Here is a 21,295-nt window from a genome sequence, read left to right on the forward strand (position 1 = left end):
AGTGGTGGCGAATCTATGGCACGGGTGCCAGAGGTGGCACTCAGAGCCCTTTCTGTGGGCACACGTGCTCCCTCGCCCCCGCCCCCCCCTGCGCACGAGGCTCTGGAGTCATAGCTCATTGAAGCTCCTCCTCTCCCCAAACTCAGGTTCCTTCCCCCAAATCTCCAGGTATTTCTCAACCCAAACCTGGCAATCCTAACTGGGCATCCTTCAGAGAGACAGGGCACTCCAACCTTTTTGAGCTCGTGAGCACCTTTGGAATTCTGACGTGGGGGGTCCAACCACAATGCAGCCCCGAGCACAACACACAGAGGAAAATTCCTTGCAGGTGTTCCTGCAGTTTTAGGGAAAGGGTTAGATGGGACCCACTATGGCAGGGGTAGCCAAACTTGCTTAACATAAGAGCCACATAGAAAAAATGTCAGATGTGTGAGAGCCATCAAACATGAATGTCAGATGTCTGAGAGAAGGAAGGAAGGAAGGAAGGAAGGAAGGAAGGAAGGAAGGAAGGAAGGAAGGAAGGAAGGAAGGAAGGAAGGAAGGAAGGAAGGAAGGAAGGAAGGAAGGAAGGAAGGAAGGAAGGAAAATAGGTGGGGAGGGGGAGAGAGAGGTGGAAAGAAAGCAACTTGAACTTTAAATTCATTCTCCAAGCCACTGGCTGGCATGGCTTGAAGAAGTTGTTTAAAGAGACAAATGCCTTCTCTGGTTGGGGCTTCAAGAGCCACACGATGTGGCCACCCTTGCACTAGAGAGATGGGTATAAGGCAGCTTCACGTTTTCGTGTGGCCAAGACCTGGTTGTGTTTCATATTTCAAAACTGTTGTGGCACGGTCCAAGCCAAAGGGAAGAAGTGAGCATGGGTGTGTGGGGATGCGGGGGGGGGGGGGGAGGCATGTTCTCAGTTTAATCCAGACCTGCAAGCAACAGAGCAATGAACAGCCTCCATTTATTGCCTTATGACACTCTCACCATCATTCTACCATTCTGACAGTTTATAGTTTTGTTGGTTTCCTAAGCAAATGCTATCCATACCAAATGTTCTTTCAGTTTGTTATTTTCACTATGAGTTGTTTTTTCTAAACGAAAACCTCAGTATTCAGGTTAAATTGCCATGTTGGGTTTTGGGCACTCGGTCTCTAAAAGGTTTGCCATCACTGGCATAGGACAATGGGCTCCTGAGAAAACTTGCTCCTCACCTTGGATTAACCTCATCTCAGCCTCACTTCTGCATGCCCATTTATCCTAATTAAGCAACACTTAATGCTTTTCACTGAAGCTGGTACCTTTTCCCATCTGGTACTTACAGGATCATTATCATTAACACCTATAGTTCACCTCAACCCATTAACACCTATAGTTCACCTCAGCTAAATTCAGCAGACTAGGGCCCCAGAGCAGCTGGGAACTTTAGTTGGACTGCACATTGGGTCAGGAAACCCTTATCCAAGTTTTGTTACCTGTACTCTCTAGCTGAGTTTGAAGGCTCAATTTAAAAGCAATGGAGAAGAACTCACAGTGCTACTTCTCATGTGCCAGTGTCTCATTTGACTGGTAGGAAATTTGACTGGGTTGTCATGCAACATTATTGTGCCAGAGATTCATAGTCTGAGTTGGTGAAATACTGCTCATGTAGTAACTAACTGGCCCATTTAGTTTCCCAGTTCTATAACATACAGTGTGCATACAAAGTTGCAAAGTTCTTCTGTTCCACCAGCATCACATTTAAATCAGGCCTATGTACATGTCATTGAAAGGAACTCATATTTTTCCTGCTCATTCCCATCATCTTCTCTCTCCTTTTGTTGTATCCCTTGTTTCAAAATTGTAGATTGAGGTCCTCGGAATAGAAAATGGCAAACATAACTTTAAAGTGCCACTCGCATTGATGGGGCTATATAAACCATCATCATGACAAATTGTAATATCTTTATAAATTTGCTTATAAATGCATTTGTATTCTTATGCATTACATCCTACACTTCTTTTCTCTATTTTCTAAACCTATGTTTACTTTTTTTAAAAAAATGTATTTTGTTTCAGAAAAGAACACTATACACATATAAATTTAAACATTATTGTACAACAAAAAAGATGCCCTAGTTGTCCCATAACATAATGTTTTCATTACAGTTTTCTAAGTCAATTCAAGTCTGATGTGCATCTTTCCCATTCCTTAAATCAATCAGTTTTATTAGTCAGTAAGTCTCTAACCCTTTTGTTCCCATTCTTGGACTGTCAGAGTTGTTTCTCACTTTCAGTGCCTCTGGCCTGTTTCAACACAGCCTCACAAACACAATTCTAGTACCTGTGATGAGGTGTAAAACAGTGGGATGCAGGGGTTTTGGAAGTGTTGGTACATCATTAAGCAGCAAGGCCTCAACTGGCAGAAAAAAAACTTAATCCAAAACTATCTGAAGAAGTGAACAGTGATTCACGATAGCTCATACCCTACCACAAATTTTGTTAGTCTAGTGCTACTAGACTCTTACTCTTTTATATTGATCCAAAACTAGCCGTCATAACATCTGAACAACCTTGCTAATAGTTTTTAGCTCACAGACTAGTCCACAACATGGAGTGAAAATCCACTCCCAATGATTCACAATACCAACACTTATTCAGTAAATTACTATAAATTTTAGCAGGTTTATGTAGCATAAGATACCACTGATATAACATTTTCAGTTATATCTCCAAGTTAATGTTTGCTGCCTTGGAGACTTTGAAAGGTGGCATACATATTGAAGGGTATTCACATGATTGATAGGAAAACTAGATGGCCATCTGACAGCAATGCAGATTCTGTGAACTTAGGCAGATCATGAGAGGGAGGGCAGGAAGGGTTGCATCAGTGCTTAGTTCTCATGGCCCTTTCTTACATGCCCAAGGAAATGCTGATTACCACTTGGGGGTCAGGAAGCAATTTTTCTCTAGGCCAGTTTGGCCAGGGATCCTGGAGGGTTTGGGGGGGGTTGCCATCTTCTGAGCATGGAGAAGGTGTCACCTGATGTATTTGTGGGGGGGGGAGAGATTTGTGAATTTCCTGCATTGTGCAGAGGGTTGGACTACATGACCCTTGAGATCCTTTCTAACCAGGGCCATAGCCAGGATTTTAAAAGTCGGAGGACTTTTTAAAACATTGAGGGGGCACTTTTTCCCATCCACTGTGGGCTTGCTGCTTGTCAGAAGCTTTCTGAGATAGAGGCAAAAGCTGGAGACTCTGAAAGTAGCCAAGTTGAGGCAGCCAACCCTAAAATGTTGAATCAAGAAGGGACTACACCTTACATGCACACAGGGGGAGCTTCCTCCCATCTCCCTATCCCGTACCTTTGCAGCCAGCAGCTCCATCTGTCCCCCCTTCCCTGGCCTATTCCACACAACTTCTTCCACCTCCCTCCTCTCTGTCTACTGCTTTTGCTACTGCAGTGCACTGTGCCTGCTCAGCTCTTTGGCTGCTGCTGCTGATACTTTGTTGGCTTGACCATGACAAAAAAGAAAAAAAGCAGGCTACACCCCAGAGGGCCCTCTGGGAGTGGGGAGCCCTGCTTGGCTACAGACCTGCTTCCAACTATGATTCTATAATTAGTAGGAGAATGGTTTTTAAAAACAAAAATCCTGAGGTTTTTTTTTTAAGAAGAAGATATTGGATTTATATCCCGCCCTCCACTCAAGAGTCTCAGAGCGGCTCACAATCTCCTTTACCTTCCTCCCCCACAACAGACACCCTGTGAGGTGGGTGGGGCTGGAGAGGGCTCTCACAGCAGCTGCCCTTTCAAGGACAACCTCTGCCAGGGCTATGGCTGACCCAAGGCCATGCTAGCAGGTGCAAGTGGAGGAGTGGGGAATCAAACCCGGTTCTCCCAGATAAGAGTCCACACACTTAACCACTACACCAAACAGGTTGAGGTAATGTTGCAGGAAAGCTAGCACACATGCATGCACAGTCAGACACAGACTGGTGAACAGAATATAATTGAGGAGAAACCAGCAGCAACTAATGGAGAATTGTATATATTGCATAAATATGTATGTCATATGTTGCATATTTGAGGATACCTCTATCATCATGGGAGCAGTTATATATTCAAATTATCAACAATTATCACCTGAAGAACATACCAAACATAGCTGGTTGACATGAACATAGTGGTAGTTGAGAATCACCTGACTGCACTGAATGAGTACAAACCCCCTGGGCCAGATGGTGCTCAAAGAGCTTTCTAGAGAGCTTGCGGAGCCTTGGTCAATCATCTTCCAGACCTTTTGGAGGACAGGAGATGTGCCTCAAGACTAGAGGAGGGTGAATGTCATTCCAGTCTTCAAAAAAGGGAGGAGAGATGTCCCAGGAAACTACAGGCCAGTCAGTCTGATTTGTCCCAGGGATGATACTGGAGCAGATTTTAAAGAATCAATCTATCAGCACCCAAAGGACAATTTGGTGATCTGGGGGAGTCAGCACAGATTTGTCCCCAGCAGGTCCTGCCAGACCAACCTTATGTCCTCCTTTGATTTAGTGATGAGCTTTAGTGTTCGTGTTGTTTACCTCAATTTTAGTAAAGCTTTTGACAAGATTTCCCATGATGTCCTGATAAGTAAGCTAGAGGACTGTGGACTGGATTCTAGGATAGTTAGGTGGATAGGGAACTGCTTAGAGAACTGCACTCAAAGACTAGTTGTCAATGGTATGTAATCTGAATGGAGGGAGGTGTCCAGTGGGATGCCACAGAGCTCAGTTTTTGGCCTGGTACTTTTCAATATTTTTATCAATGTTCTGGATGAGGGTGTGGAGGGTCTACTCATTGTGACATCAAATTGACATTGGATTTTTTTACCCTTGCACTTCAGATAATTGAAGATCTTTTTGAATTTTTAAATAGTTTTCTATCATTTTACATCTTCTCTGGTATTTCGATTTAGTGTTTGCTTCCACACCTAACCACTTTCTTTTCCAAGTTGCAAGACAATTTGTGGAATGTCAAAGTCTGTGACATGTAAGAGATGTAATTAAAATTCCCTTCACTCCCTCAAAATAATTTTAATTGTTGTAATTTATCATTACAATTATTAGAAAGTGTTTTGAGGGAATAATTGGAACTAAAACAATGCTTTAAGCCCTAGCTTTAAAGGTCATTTCACTTTTCATTCCAAAAGAGAAAATGAATCCCAAGAAGCTTTTTTGGATTTTTTAGTTTTCACCCACAAGGGTGAAAGCTGGATTCCTCCCCCCAACCCCATTTCCCATTTCCCCCTCTGGGCCCTCCCATCTTGAGGTCTGAGATAAATACTCCAGGGATGAGTGTGTGAGAAAGAGTAATTTGCATTTGGAATGTTTAGAGAGAGAAATTAGAGTCTCTAGCTGAAATCAAATGACAAGGCTTGCAGTGCTGGAGCAGGGAAGGTCTGTACAAATTACCCTCTGGAGATCTTCTGCCTGCAAAAGGAGTGTCTGTTTGCCTCTATGGTGCTCTTCTTGAACACTTCTAAATGAAACAATTATCAATATTATATTACCAATTATATTACCTCTCCTCCAAAGAAATCTATACCTGGAAGTGCTTCTCCTGGAACTCGTTACCATTCAAGGAATCAGGAAGTGTAGAAGAGGTTTATTTTAAATATGTGATACTTTGGTATCTTACACATCACATGAGCATGTAGACATCTGTAGCTTCAGTGTGGCTTCAGTTTTTGGCATAATGCAACCCTTGAGAAAGACATCTGCCTTCTCACACAGAGTCAAGATGGTTGGCACAACTTGGGAAAGTACTTTATTCACTTAAACAGCTTTCCTCTCTATATAATTAAGAAGAAAAAGTAAGTAAAGTGAAAGAGGCAAGAGGTAGTTTCCAGTGCTGTGTGAAAATTATTCTAAATAGTTGCCTTCCTGTCCTGCTCATGTTTGAATTTAATCATTCAAATGAGTTATTCCATAATCCTTCTTCATGTTCATTAGAAAATTACTGAATCTCCTTTCAAGCACGTTAATGCATTTTCCTTTGCAACAGCATCCGAAGCTTTCCCATGATTTTGGCTACTGTTCAACTGAAATCCTCTTTCTCTCCCTGTTTGCATCTCTCAACCAAGATCTAGTCTTACAACATTCATGGCCCAGTCCTATATTTACTTGGAAATGACATTACATGCAAAGGGCTGTAACCTTATGCTGCTTTTAACAGTGTTTCCATAGGATACCATGCTGCAGAAATGCTACAAATTATTTTATTCTTTTTGTTTTATCCTGCTTCTCAGCCACAATCGGCTCTTAAAGAAGGATTTTAAAAATGCAAATGATATTAAAATTGAGTTCAAGTGTTCCATGGGGAAGGAATGTTCAACTGAGCTAAATGCAGTCATGATAAAGAGGTGCCTGGCACCTTCCAGCCCTCTCTCTAATGGACTCATTAATGGTAGTGGATAACCAGAAGGAAGGATTTCTCTGCTGGATCCAGGCCCAAACAGCATAGCATAGTGACTTCCTTCCATTTGAGGGCCTTACTTATGGCAGTTGGAACTCTTAATTCTTTCCTATGCTTGTTGATTATATTGGATTAGACAGACTATGATCAAGGAAGATCTGGGTTCAGGTCTGCAATCTATCACAAAGGGCACCTAAGCAGCCTCACCTTCCTTGCAAGATGGATGAGGGAATAAAATGGGAACAGGAGTACCACTTTGCTACAGAACAATGGTCCAAGTTTATTCAAAGATAGGAAGTACCACAGAGTAAGTTAGCCTTGGTGGCTACAGACATTTTATGCCCAAGCTGCTTGCATACGTAACTGTCCCAAAGAAGCACCAATCATAGGTTACAGCAAATACACATATAAGTAGGATGTATCTGTTCGTAATAAAGTGCCAATGACCGTTCGTTTTACGAATGAAACCAGGGACCAGTCCCTGAATTTATGTGGGTTTTCATTCACACGTTGAATTGTACATGTGTTGAACATATCAAAATTCCTCAATACACTTATACAGAAAAATCAAGGGCACACTGTATGCTGATTGAACATGCATTCATTGTAACCTACAAATAGGGCTAAAATTATCCCAGGTATGAAATTTAGGGCTTTGAGTCAAATAACCCAGGATAGTCCACTCTTGTCAGATCTTGGAAGCTAAGCAGGTCAGCCCTGGTGGTCAGTATTTTGATGGGGGACCACCAAAGAATATCAGTGTAGCAATGCAGAAGCAGGCAATATCAGACTACCTCTGTATGTCTCTTGCATTGAAAATCCTACAGCAGGGGTGGCCAATGGTAGCTCTCCAGTTGTTTTTTGCCTACAACTTCCATCAACCCCAGCCAGCATGGCCAATGGCTGGGGCTGATGGGAGTTGTAGGCAAAAAACATCTGGCAAGCTACTGTTGGCCACCCCTGCCCTACAGGATCACCATAAATTGCCTGCAACTTGATGGTAAAAAAAAATGAAATTTAGTCAGATAACTCTAGGGATGTGCATGAGCCACATTTCTGTGGTTCAGTTCATGGCATGATACCTATACAAACTGGGAGGATGGTTTGTGAACCAGATATGTTTGCATGAGTTTGTGACCCCTTCTTTCTGCTCCCTGGACATTTGGCAGGGAGCAGAAAGCAGGTGTCCATATAGCTCCAAGCCATTTAAACCACTGCTTTCTGCTCCCCACAGGAAGCCACAGAGAACAGAAAGCAGCAGTTTAAATGGCTCCCAGACATTTAAATCAAACAGCTGAGCACTGCAGTGCTGCATAGCTGTTTTGTTTAAATGGCTCAGAGCTGAGCCCAGGAAAGCCACTTTAAACAGTAGGGCCATGAGGAGCAAAGGGCAGAGCCTGGGGAAGGTGAAGTCTGGGGAGAGGAAGAAGCTCAGTGGGGATGTAATGCCACAGAATCCACCCTCTGACACTGCCATTTTCTCCAGGGGAACTGACATCTGTTGTCTGGACAGCAGTTGTAATTCTGGAAGATGTCAGATGCCACCTGGAGGCTGGCAACTGTATGGGATGGAGATGAGATGCAACACTATTTTACATATAGGTGACGATAAGTGAAGCTGCTAAGTTTGGAACCAAAATGAGTTTGCCCAAATTGCTGGCAGCTGAGGCACACTTACATCAATTTAGGGATGTTTATTTGAAGCACTTCAGCCATTCTCTCTCTCTCTCTCTCTCTCGGCTTGACTTCGCGAACAAAGATTTAAGAAGGGTGCAGTAGTCCACGTCTGCTGCAGGCTCGCTGGTGGCTGACAAGACCAATGCGGGACAGGCAGATCTGGCCACAGTGGCTGCAGGGAAAAGTCTGATTTGGGGTTGGTGCTGTAGCAGTGCGATTCTTCCTCAATCTCCTTTTGTCCTCAAGACCAGCTATGCGTGCGTTCTCAAAGGAAGAGACAGCCTGGTGGATGGTGTGCCTCCATGCTTTGCGATCTGAGGCTAGGTCAGACCACTGGTGATGGTTGATGCGACAGGTGCCAAGGGATTTCTTCAAGGAGTCCTTGTACCTCTTCTTTGGTGCCCCTCTATTTCGATGGCCGGTGGAAAGTTCGCCATACAGAGCAATCTTGGGAAGGCGGTGGTTTTCCATCCTAGAAATATGCCCTGCCCAGCGCAGCTGCATCTTCAACAGCAGTGCTTCGATGCTTGTAACCTCCGCCCTCTTGAGGACTTCAGTGTTGGTCACAAAGTCACTCCAGTGGATGTTGAGGATGGTGCGAAGGCAGCGCTGATGGAAGCGCTCAAGGAGTCGCAGGTGATGACGGTATAAAACCCACAATTCGGAGCCGTAGATGAGGGTTGTCATCACAACCGCTTTGTAAACATTGATCTTTGTGCCTTTTTTCAGATGCTTGTTGCTCCACACTCTTTTGTGCAGTCGGCCAAATGCATGATTTGCCTTTGCCAGCCTGTTGTCAATCTCCTTGTCGATCTTGGCATCTGAGGAGATGATGCACCCTAGGTAGCTGAACTGCTGGACTGTCTTCAGAAGTGTTTCACCCACAGTGATGCAGGGAGGGTGATAATCTTCCTGGGGTGCAGGCTGGTGGAGAACTTCTGTCTTCTTCAGACTAACTTCTAGGCCGAATAGCTTGGCAGCCTCTGCAAAGCAGGACGTCATATGCTGCAGAGCTGATACCGAGTGGGAGACGAGTGCAGCATCATCAGCAAATAGTAGCTCTCGGATGAGTTTTTCCATTGTCTTGGAGTGAGCCTTTAGTCGCCTCAGGTTGAACAGGCTGCCATCGGTGCGATAGCGGATGTAGACACCATCGTCATCATCTAGATCTACTGCGGCTCTTTGAAGCATCATGCTAAAGAAGATCGTAAAGAGCGTTGGCGCGAAAACGCAGCCTTGCTTTACACCTGTGCCTATTGGGAAGGGCTCCGAGAGGTCGTTGCAGTGTTTGACTTGGCCTCGCTGGTCTTCATGTAGCTGGATGATCATGCTGAGGAACCTTGGGGGACATCCTAAACGTTCCAAGATTTGCCACAGGCCTTTCCTGCTAACAGTATCGAAAGCTTTGGTAAGGTCGACAAAAGTCACATATAGACCCTTGTTCTGTTCCCTGCATTTCTCTTGGAGCTGCCTGAGAACAAATACCATGTCGGTGGTGCTCCTGTTAGCTCTGAAGCCGCACTGGCTCTCTGGGAGGAGTTCTTCTGCAATGGTGGGCACCAGTCTGTTCAGGAGTATTCTGGCAAGGATTTTGCCTGCGATGGAGAGCAGGGTTATCCCCCAGTAGTTGGAGCAGTCTGACTTTTCTCCTTTGTTCTTGTGTAGAGTGATGATGATTGCATCGCGAAAGTCCTGTGGTAGTTTGCCTTGTTCCCAGCAGGTAACAAGTACTTTGTGAAGTGTGCTATGTAGTACTGTGCCCCCATGCTTCCAGATCTCTGGTGGGATTCCATCAACTCCCGCTGCCTTGCCACTTTTCAGTTGCTTGATGGCTTTAACAGTCTCTTCTAGGGTGGGGATCTCATCCAACTCTGTTTTCACTGGTTGAAGTGGGGTGAGGTGGATTGCTGAATCTTGAACTACGCGGTTGGCACTGAAGAGAGCCTGAAAATACTCCGACCACCGATTCAGTATGGATGCCTTGTCTGTGAGGAGCACTTGGCCGTCTGCACTACACAAGGGACTCTGAGCCTGATATGATGGGCCATATACTGCCTTCAGGGCTTCGTAGAACCCTCTTAAATCACCAGTGTCTGCACACAGCTGGGTTCTCTCTGCAAGTTTGGTCCACCACTCGTTCTGAATGTCTCGAAGCTTGCGCTGGAGGATGCTACATGCAGCGCGAAAGATTGCTTTTTTCCCGGGACAGGAGGGCTGAGCAAGATGTGCTTGGTAGGCAGATCTCTTTTTCGCTAGTAATTCTTGGATCTCTTGATTGTTCTCGTCAAACCAGTCCTTGTTTTTCCTTGTGGAGAACCCGAGGACTTCTTCAAAGATCAACAGGATGGTAGTTTTTAGGTGTTCCCAGAGTGCTTCTGGAGAAGGGTCTGTGGGGCAACTGGGGTCCTCAATTCTTGACTGGAGTTTTGCCTGGAAGGCAGCTTTAACTTCGGCTGACTGAAGGCTGCCAACCTGAAGCTTCCTCCGAGGGATACCTCCTCTCCTGGGTGTGGGTTTAAAGTGAAGACGTAGATTGCAGCGTACAAGATGATGATCCGTATGACATTCCGCACTGGGCATTACTCGGGTGTGTAAGACATCTCGAAGGTCTCTCTGGCGCACCAGAATGTAGTCGATAAGGTGCCAGTGCTTGGACCGTGGGTGCATCCAGGTTGTCTTCAGGCTGTTCTTCTGCTGAAAGATAGTGTTGGTGATGGTGAGCTGGTGCTCTGTGCAGAATTCTAGCAGGAGGCGCCCGTTATCATTGCAGTTGCCAATGCCGTGTTTGCCAAGTACTCCTTTCCAGGCTTCCGAGTCTTTACCTACTCTGGCATTGAAGTCGCCAAGGATGATCACCTTGTCCTCTGTAGGGGTCTTCCGTACGAGGTTGCGTAGATCAGCATAGAACTTGTTCTTTTCTGCAGGATCTGCTTGAAGGGTTGGGGCATACACACTGAAGAGTGTTGCATGCTGCTTGTTTTGAAGTGGGAGGCGCATGGACATGATGCGATCTGAGTGACCTGTTGGCAGGTTTTCGAGTTTGGAGGCAATGGAGTTCCTGACCATGAAGCCAACGCCAGAAAGGCGGCTCTCAGCCTTTGACTTACCCGACCAGTAGAGGGTATAGCCAGCACCATGTTCTTGAAGACTACCTTCCTCAGGGAAACGGACCTCACTGAGAGCTGCTATGTCAATATTCAACCTGAGAAGTTCGTGGGCAACTAGAGCAGAGCGTCGTTCAGGGCGACCACTGTCTACTGTGTCAAGCATGGTTCTGATGTTCCAACACGCAAGCTTAAGTCTTTGCACACTTTGTGAGGCAGGTGCATGCCTTTTCTTTGTTGTTAATTTTTGACCGCAAGTAAGGATGCCCGTTGACCGCGGCTAGCCAACTTGGGTGGGGGAGACGAGCTTTGTTTAGGCCACCTTTTCTAGGCCCCTCTCCGTGTGGAGCAAGCAGTGCTGTCCCTAGATAAGGCTGCTTGGTCGTTCAGGGTGCTGCCGAAAGATGCTTTCGTCTCCGGGTCAGCATCAGGCGACCAATACCCTGAACCGCCTACATGCATGATCGGGACTGCGGCTTCCAGTGGCTTCTTCCACCTGCCGTTTCGCCCCTTGCCCATCGCTGCAGGACTTGGTGTGTTGTGGATGTGGATATGCCCTTCAGGCCTGTGCAGAGGAATTTTTAGGTGAAGCACAGTGTGCGCAGTACTGGCTCCACCCTTTCACCTTGGGGTCATCTGCCATGGCCCAGTAAGCCGGGACGCCGGCAGCGAGTCCTCCAGGTGGTAGGTGTTACATTAACGAGCTCTATCTGCCCGGGTTTGATGTTAGAGTTTTCCTTCTCTTGGCTGGCAAGGTTGGTGGGCCCAGCCTGCCCATCCAGTTATACCGCCGGACATTCGGTCGCACCGATGACAGAGTTTGAATGCGTGGGGAGTTCCCCTGTATGAGCAAACTGTAGAGTGCACTCCAGAAACTGTGATAAAGAGACAAAACTCCAAACAGCCAATAAACAGTTGTATTTTGGGTTAAGACGTTAGAGGCAGTCACAGACACTCCAATGGTTCATACACATAAATCAGTCCTTCCAATATACAGTGCCAAGCCAATATCCAAGTAGAGAAGTCAAGAATTCAGTCCATACATTACATCAATAGCCATGCAATCCTCCAGAGTAACAGTATTTCAGTCAAGATGTTCCTCCTCACTCACGCATGTCCTTCTGCTCCTTCTTATCACCCACAAATGCTGAGAGCAAGGCTTTCACTATTATAGTGCAGCCATCCAATCCTTACACTGATTGTACCATTAGCTGCACCTGTTACTCTCGTGACTTTAATCTCCCCTGTATAGCCTAGTTGCATAACAATGACTCAGCAGTTATAGTTCCCTTAAAGCAACTTAACACTGACAACCATGACGTGGCAAACTCTGTGAGAAACGGGGGGAACCAGCGGGAAGGTGTTGCCACGGATGCAGTAATGCAGGAGAGGCCATTGCAGTGACCATCTGCCAGGCATAGCCGGACAGTGACCACGCGGCGTTCACTACACCGGGAAGGAGAGGCTATGTATTGCGCATACACTTTCCCTGGGTGGGCAGGATACCCAAGAGGGAGCTCACCCCTCCCCCCCCATTAATAAACTAGTTAACCCACATTCTAGTGTCTCATGTCCTTATTTAGGAGTACTGGCTCAAATAAGTACATAGTATAGATGAAATGTTCCTTTAAGGTTTAAAAAACCATAGTGATACAAAAGCTTATAAATAACACAAGTCTCCTACTCTGAGTAATCTATAGTTCCCTACCATTGTATATTCTGAAATGTTCCAGATAACATTCTTTGGAGTTGACTATTTTTAGCAGCACTGTTGTCAGAAAGGGGGCAAAAAATGATATGAATAGGTGCAGGCTGAGAAAAAGTCCTAAGACAATGAATCAAAATGATCAGTATGTTAAACAAAACCCCGAAGCATTAACAGGTCTAGAAAAGTTCTGGGGCAGTGTATATGATCAGGCATTCAGCAGAAGAGTGAAGAGGCTAAGAAATTCAGTTGCTTAAGATGAAGGAAGTGCATCACAATGCCACAAGATCCAAACAAGCATAAGTTAGCCTGTCCTTCAGCATCAGTTAGTGCTACAAAAGCAGTAGAGTTAAGGCAGATTGTGAAGGCTAAGAAGATAGGAAAGCCATTAAACTGTCTGGAGGTCAGCCTTTTATGGAAGAGGATTAAAAACCACAGTGTTTGGATTTGACAAGGAGATGAGCCACAATAGTCCAGAGCAACAATGGCAAGAGCAAAGTCAAGAACAGAAAGAAATGATGGCCAGGAAGAGCATCTAGCTGAAACTGTCTGTTGTTCACAGCAGCAAAGTAGATTTCTGTTTTATTTATAGGCTTTTCTCTGGATGTTTTTTTCCCCCTTTCTCTCATAGATAAATGATGAACTATGACAAAACTTTTGAAAATATGTACCTCTCAAATTGAACATTGAAACAGCAAAGTGAAGTGCAATTATGAAGACAGTTTATTAACTATACCTCCAAGGAATACTAAGCTGCACAGATGGGCTTTGACATCAAAACATGCTGTTCAGAACCTTTGGTTGACTCAGAGCCACTTTGCATTTGGCAGAGGCTCATAGTACAGTTCTATCAAAGGAACAGTAGCATTCCAGATTGTATATGGAGCATTACTTTCTTGAATACATTTCCACATTATAATTTCCTGCTATATGCATGGCAGAAGGAAAACTTCCTGGCATGGTATCTCTCCAACTGCAGCAAGAATCATTCAAATCTATTAGGACACTATTCCTGAATTTTTGAATCAGACCTTGCTCTCTTGCCTTCAGTTCAATGGCTACTCAAATGCAAAACTATATCCAAGGGTGTGGTCAGAAGCTACATGATGCAACAGCTTTGGAGAACCTAAGCAAGTCTGGGACTGATCATAGGGCTGCCAGTTCCTGGACTTTGAGGGGTTGGCTATGGATGGGGGAGTTTGGGGAGAGTATGGGGATCCCAGCAAATATACAATGCCATGAATAGTGATGGGAATGAATCAGGAAAATGCTGTTCATGATGGTTCATAGCATGCCCAATATGTGAGCCATTAACCGTCACAAACTTTTAGGCACCCAACAAGCCAGTTTGGTTCATGAGATTCATGAAGTAGTAAAATCCAGTGTGGCATAATGGTTTCAGAGATGGACTCTTGGAGAACTGGGTGTGATTCCCTACTCCTCCACATGCAGCTGCTGTGTGACCTTGGGTCAGTCACAGTTCTTTCAAGAGCTTTTCTCTTAAGATCAGTTCTCAAAGAGCTCTCTCAGCCTCACCTACCTCACAGGTGTCTGCTGTGGGGAGAGAAAGGGAAGGAGATGGTAAGCTGCTTTGAGTCTCCAAGTGAAGGGTGGGGACCCCATGGGGTATAAATCCAATCTCTTCTTCTTCTAAAATAGCCCTTCCCAGCATGCTAGAGACATCGACTCACAGGGGATCTCCAGCTGATTCTCTTCTACTTGCTGTCCAAGTTTGGTGAGGATTGGATTTATGAGATCTGAGTTACATTCCCCAAAGAAGAAATGACAGACACAGGCTCAGGAGGTTCAGGAGTGTACAGAACAGACTCTGTGCAAGCTAAAGACACCAAACTCACAGGGGATCTCCCCATGATGCTCCTTTACATGCCTTCCAGTCCCCCTTCTTTTTTTGAAGTTTGATAAACGTTTGGATTGAGCAGAGACAGTCTGTCTCTAAATGTATCCATTCACAAACTGCCACAAACAACTTGAAAGTTCATAGTAAGTTCATGCCAGTTGACCTGCCATGAACTTCAGTTTACAAACCACACACTGGACAAAATTCATCATGAATTTTTGTTCATGAACTGGTTTGTGTCTGTCCCTAGCCATAAAGTTTGTTCTTCAAAACTGCCATTTCCTCCATTGAAACTGATCTCTGCAATCTTGAGATCAGGTGTAATTTCAGAACTCCAGATCCTACCTGAACACTGATAACCCTAGGTCAATTCCTAGAAGATAACAGACTTCCTATGAACTTATCTTCCCTGACCTAAGAAATGTAAGATATAAATGTAGGTGTAAATAAATAAAATTTCAAAGTCACTATTTAATATCCAGGCCCGGTGCTGGCCTTTCCAGCGCCCCAGGCCGAAAGCGAGCCCCTGCCCCTTTTTTTCTTTTATTTTTTCCCACGTGCTGCATGCGCATGCAGCCTAAAGATGTCACCAAAAGTAATGTCATCAGGGTGCATGCTCCCCGCCAGCACTCCGTGCACATGCAGCCCGCTGATGTCACCAAAAGTGACATCATCAGAGTGCACACTCCCTGCCAGTGCTCCATGTGGTCCTCTTACCCCCTGCTTCAAAGGGAGCCAGCTGGTTCCCTTTGAAGCAGGGGGCGGGAGGGTCGCACAGAGCATCTTTGACTGGGCGGTGACGGGCTATGCGTGCTCCCCGCCAGCGCTTCCTGCGGCCCTCCTGAACCCAGCTTTGAAGCAAGGAACGGGAGGACTGTGGAGCACTGGCAGGGAGCGTCTTCGGCTGTGCAGTGGTGGCTGCAGTGGGCTGTGCACACTCCCCATCAGTGCTCCCTGCAGCCCTCCCACCCCCTGCAGCCCTCCCACCCCTCCCATCCCCAGCGGGCTCCCTTTGAAGCAGGGGGCGGGAGGGCCACGCGGAGCACTGGCGGGGAGTGTTGTCGGCTGTGTGGAGGCAGCGGGCCCCCCGAAGAGCACCCCGGAAGAGCCAGCGCCCTAGGCAGCTGCCGAATGCTGCCTAGTGGATGTGCCAGCTCTGTTAATATCACATATTCCTGTTTTATTAGAATACCCAATTCAAAACTGTGAAATTTCCCGAATACTTCTTGCGAATTTTCCCAAACCACAATTTACAATGTAAAGAATGAGGACAATTAAACATTTCCAGTAACAATTTGAACCTTAATAACCTTAACCTTAGTAACAATTTGAACCTTAATAACCTTAACTTTAGTAACAATTTGAACCTTAACCTTGTGGGGGGCACAATCTTGTGTGTGGGTGTGCAGTGAAGACTGGTGCAAAAAAAAGAATAAGATTGTGTTCTGTAGGCAACATTACTGAAGTCTGCAATCTGCAGCTCCTCTATTCACTGCATGCTTTTATAATTAGTGTGAATGTCAAAACCCCTGGTTCAGCTGTCTAGCAGAGACAACGCTTTGCAGGCAAAATGAATTTCTCAGAGCACTCTTCCATCAATACATTACAGACAAATGAGATTCCAGTCTCATCTATTATTGCCAAATTATTTTCAGTTCCTGCCAACGCTCCTTGCAGCAGACAGCATTTTGTTTCCTTTCTTATCAATACTGTCAATAGCAGTTTTTTGTGTATAGAAAGTGTGACACCTTCTATAGCAATGTAACAAGGCAGTGCTTCTATTTCTGCTCCTCCAACCACACCATGTCAGCAGAAAATAGATTATGTGGGGGGGGGGGAGGTGGAATACAGTCTGTATCTTTGTAAAGCATTGTGTATTGTTAGCACATTACAAAGAAGTCTGTTTTCTGTTGTGGTCTCTGTGTTTATCCCATATCAAGCATTAGTACAGCCATATTGATCTGTCTCTAGTCTAAATGAGCTTGCCAAACAGTGAATGGAACTAGATGGGGGATAATGAAAATGTGCATTCATTTACAGCAACCCTTTTTGCAGTTATCATGGCGTGTATTTCTCTACCGGTCTAGAGCTGTTGGATAGATTTTGAATGATCTAGGCAATCTAAAGTAGATAAGAGAGCGTTCCATTTATTTGGAGGCAAAGGGCGGTGGGGGAACTTAGAAGTTGTGCAAATGCATGGATTTTCTGGCCATCAAAAAAATCCTACAGTAATATCCTAGGTGCCAACATTTCCAAAACAGTCTGATCACTATACTTAATATTATGTATCCAATTCCTGGATTCTGCTTTCAGATCGCAGGGTGTTGGTAATATGGATAACTAGGTTGGTAGCAAAGGATGGTGATAATTTAGTCGGTTTCAAGAGCTATCCAACTTTCCACCTCTTATTAATTCTGAAACTGTACAACCAAGTCTAAAACCTGAAAATTGTCTTAATCCACAATAAAATGTCACATAAACATTCTGATGTTAGAGAGGTTAAATCCTGTAAGGATTTGTGGTATTTTAACATATTAAACAAGAACATTCTCCAGCAAAACTGGAAAAATAAAAATCCCACCAATGCAAGGTTGCATTCTATAAATTTTATTGCAACAGCAGGATTGCAAAGTATTCCTAGAGCTAGAAGAGACTAAACATACCCCATATTTGTATATATGCTACTCAAACCATTGACACATTGGCTTTTCTTTAGCAGCTATGAGGTGGTAATAATGATATTCTGAAGCACATCAAAAAATATAGGCACTACAAATATATTGCATGCTGAGTGTGATAACTGATTAACTGAAATGATAAGGTGTCTTAGACAAAGTCAGGCCATTGGTCTACAAAGATCAGTATTGCTGTGATTGGCAGCAGCTCTCCAGTCTTTCATGTAACCTACTACCTGATCCATTTTTTAACTGGAGATGTATGCAGTTGAGTTTCCTGCATGAAAAATGCATGCTCTGAGCCATGACCACTGAACCATCACCCCTATGAAGATTGGGAATGCATGTTGTTACAGGCAATGCTTTGAGTCTCTTATTTTTTAATGGGGAAATTAGCTAAGAGACTTGATAGAGCGAATTAGGAGCAAAGGATCTTTGCTTTCAATGGTACAGAGTTCGGGTTTTCAGCCAAGAATAGTCCAGGCAGTTGTATTTTATAATGTTTTACTCAAATACGTAATAAGAGGATTTACACATGCAGGTACACAAAACAAGCAATCTAGAGACTAGGAAAAATAAAGGTTATAGGGGAGGTTAAGGGTCATTGAGGTGGGTAATATTCACCTGATCCAGAAGAGGAGACATCCGTTCAATGGAAAAATACAGAGAGAGGAACGAGCACAACCAGCATGACACACCCTATAGACCCAATTACAGGAGTAACTGGGGTACAGACTGCAAATGGCGCCCTACAGAATGCACACTGAAATGGGCTTTTGACTCATACTCTATAGGGATCCAATGGATGGGGATCATTAGTTACTAAGGAGTCCTTGATGGCCCGGTGATGGCTTTCTTGAATAGCTATATAATTAAAACAATAGATCGGGAATGCCACACATTTACTATAACCATGGGCTCGGATGTGACTGAATGATTCATTACCTGTTTTGGCTGACACTTAGGAAGGGATCCTTTAGAAAAGACTAAGACCTTGAGTGGTAGGATGAGTCTAATCATGCATTCGAATGGAAGTGGCAGAGTAGAGAAAACAGATCTCAGAGAAAACATCCTTTCTCTGGAAATGACCAAGGGGTGAAAGGATTACTGAAGGAGGATAGGGAAATGGCTGAGAAGCTGAATGCATTTTTTGCCTCCATCTTCACTGTGGAAGATGAGAAGTGTTTGCCTGCTCCAGAACCACTAATTTTGGAAGGGCTGTTGAAAGACCTAAGCCAGATTGAGGTGACAAGAGAGGAGGTCCTACAACTAATTGATAAATTAAAAACTAATAAGTCACCAGGTCCGGATGGCAAACATCCAAGAGTTCTGAAAGAACTCAAAGTTGAACTTGTGGATCTCCTGACAATAATATGTAATCTTTCATTGAAATCTGCCTCCGTTCCTGAGGACTGGAAAGTAGCAAATGTCACCCCCATCTTTAAAAAGGGTTCCAGAGGAGATCTGGGAAATTACAGGCCAGTCAATCTGACTTTAATACCGGGAAAGTTGGTAGAAACCATTATCAAGGACAGAATGAGTAGGCACATTGATAAACACAAGTTATTGGAGAAGACTCAGCATGGGTTCTGTAAGGGAAGATCTTGCCTCACTAACCTGTTACAGTTCTTTCAGGGGGTGAACAAACATGTGGACAAAGGGGACCCAATAGATGTTGTTTACCTTGATTTCCAGAAAGCTTTTGATAAAGTTCCTCATCAAAGGCTCCTTAGTAAGCTCAGGGGTCATGGAGTAAAAGGACAGGTCCTCTTGTGGATCAAAAACTGGCTAATTAATAGGAAGCAGAGAGTGAGTATAAATGGGCAGTCTTCACAGTGGAGGACGGTAAGCAGTGGGGTGCCACAGGGCTCAGTACTGGGTCCCATGCTCTTTAACTTGTTCATTAATTAATTGGAGTTGGGAGTACGCAGTGAAGTGGCCAAGTTTGCAGATGACACTAAATTGTTTAGGGTGGTAAGAACCAGAGAGGATTGTGAGGCACTCCAAAGGGATCTGTTGAGGCTGGGTGAGTGGGTGTCAACGTGGCAGATGAGGTTCAATGCGGCCAAGTGCAAAGTAATGCACATTGGGGCCAAGAATTCCAGCTACAAATACAAGTTGATGGGGTGTGAACTGACAGAGACTGACCAAGAGAGAGATCTTGGGGTCATGGTAGATAACTCACTGAAAATGTCAAGACAGTGTGCGATTGCAATAAAAAAGGCCAACGCCATGCTGGGAATTATTAGGAAGGGAATTGAAAAGAAATCAGCCAGTATCATAATGCCCCTGTATAAATCGATGGTGCGGTCTCATTTGGAATACTGTGTACAATTCTGGTCACCGCACCTCAAAAAGGATATTATAGCATTGGAAAAAGTCCAGAAAAGGGAAACTAGAATGATTAAAGGTTTGGAACACTTTCCCTAGGAAGAAAGATTAAAACGCTGGGGCTCTTTAGCTTGGAGAAATGTCGACTGCAGGGTGACATGATAGAGGTTTACAAGATTATGCATGGGATGGAGAAAGTAGAGAAAGAAGTATGTACTTTTCTCCCTTTCTCAAAATACAAGAACTCATGGGCATTCAATGAAATTGCTGAGCAGTCAGGTTAAAATGGATAAAAGGAAGTACTTTTTCACCCAAAGGGTGATTAACATGTGGAATTCACTGCCACAGGAGGTGGTGGCGGCTACAAGCATAGCCAGCTTTAAGAGTGGATTGGATAAAAATATGGAGTAGAGGTCCATCAGTGGCTATTAGCCACAGTATGTGTGTATGTGTATACACACACACATATATTGGCCACTGTGTGACACAGTGTTGTACTGGATGGGCCATTGGCCTGATCCAACATGGCTTCTGTTATGTTCTTATGTTCTTAATGTAAATATAAAGATTCAGATTGCTGACCGACAATATCAAATGTACAAAAGAAGCTCCTACAGTGGGCAGCAAATAGGAAAGCTAATCTGTTAGGACATGCTAACTTTAATCTACTAAATGATGTCTCCTTTTTTCCCCCTGGAAAGTTATTTTATTCTCAGGCTCGTTTCCTGCTTTTTCTCTCTTATCTCCTGGAAGCTTAACTTCCCTAAAATAAACAGTTCTTATGTTCTCATTACTTTATGTTCTATTACACATTACTTTTGTCCATGCAGGTCCCATGATACCCAGCATAGACTTAATGGTGGTCAAAGAAGATCTTTTCTCTCTTTTTCACCAGTAAAAAACTGGTTAGAGCCAGTCCATTTTAAGATGTCTGATGTTATATGATGTACCCATGTAATGCATGTACATAAGCAATTTATTTTTCCATTAATGACAGTCATGTTGAAGGCACGTTGAAATAAATTGGATAAGTTAGTTGATTCTGACACTTCCTGGATTGAATCCATGTATCCAGATCTATCAATGTCAACATATAGACAAAAGTAGGTCTCACAAGAATAGCCCTAGTGATTTCCAAGCATGCTGCAGCAGCCACTCCATGTGTATAACTCCGGTATTCATGATGAACAATGGGAGTGGCTTTAGTCCTTCTCCCCCACATCATTGAACAATGAACAATTAAGTTGGCCAGATCATTGTCTGCACGTTCAATTATGTAATTCCTTCTCGTTCATTAACACATTCAACAAATGAAAAATAAACAGAAAACCTCAACAAGTTCAAGAATAAAGAGCACTCAGCTGAGCACTGACATTCTATAATTATGGACTCTGCTAATCATTCATAAGATAGCCAGTGAATCCTGCAATTTTGTCTGTCCTGCAGTGTCTAATTTTATGTTGCTTCCAGTCTTCTAAAACTTCCACAATATTTTCTAGTTCACATTCATTGTCTTCTCATTATTGTTT

The sequence above is a fragment of the Heteronotia binoei genome, chromosome 10, assembly GCF_032191835.1.
Source record: "Heteronotia binoei isolate CCM8104 ecotype False Entrance Well chromosome 10, APGP_CSIRO_Hbin_v1, whole genome shotgun sequence".
Lineage (NCBI taxonomy): Eukaryota > Metazoa > Chordata > Lepidosauria > Squamata > Gekkonidae > Heteronotia > Heteronotia binoei.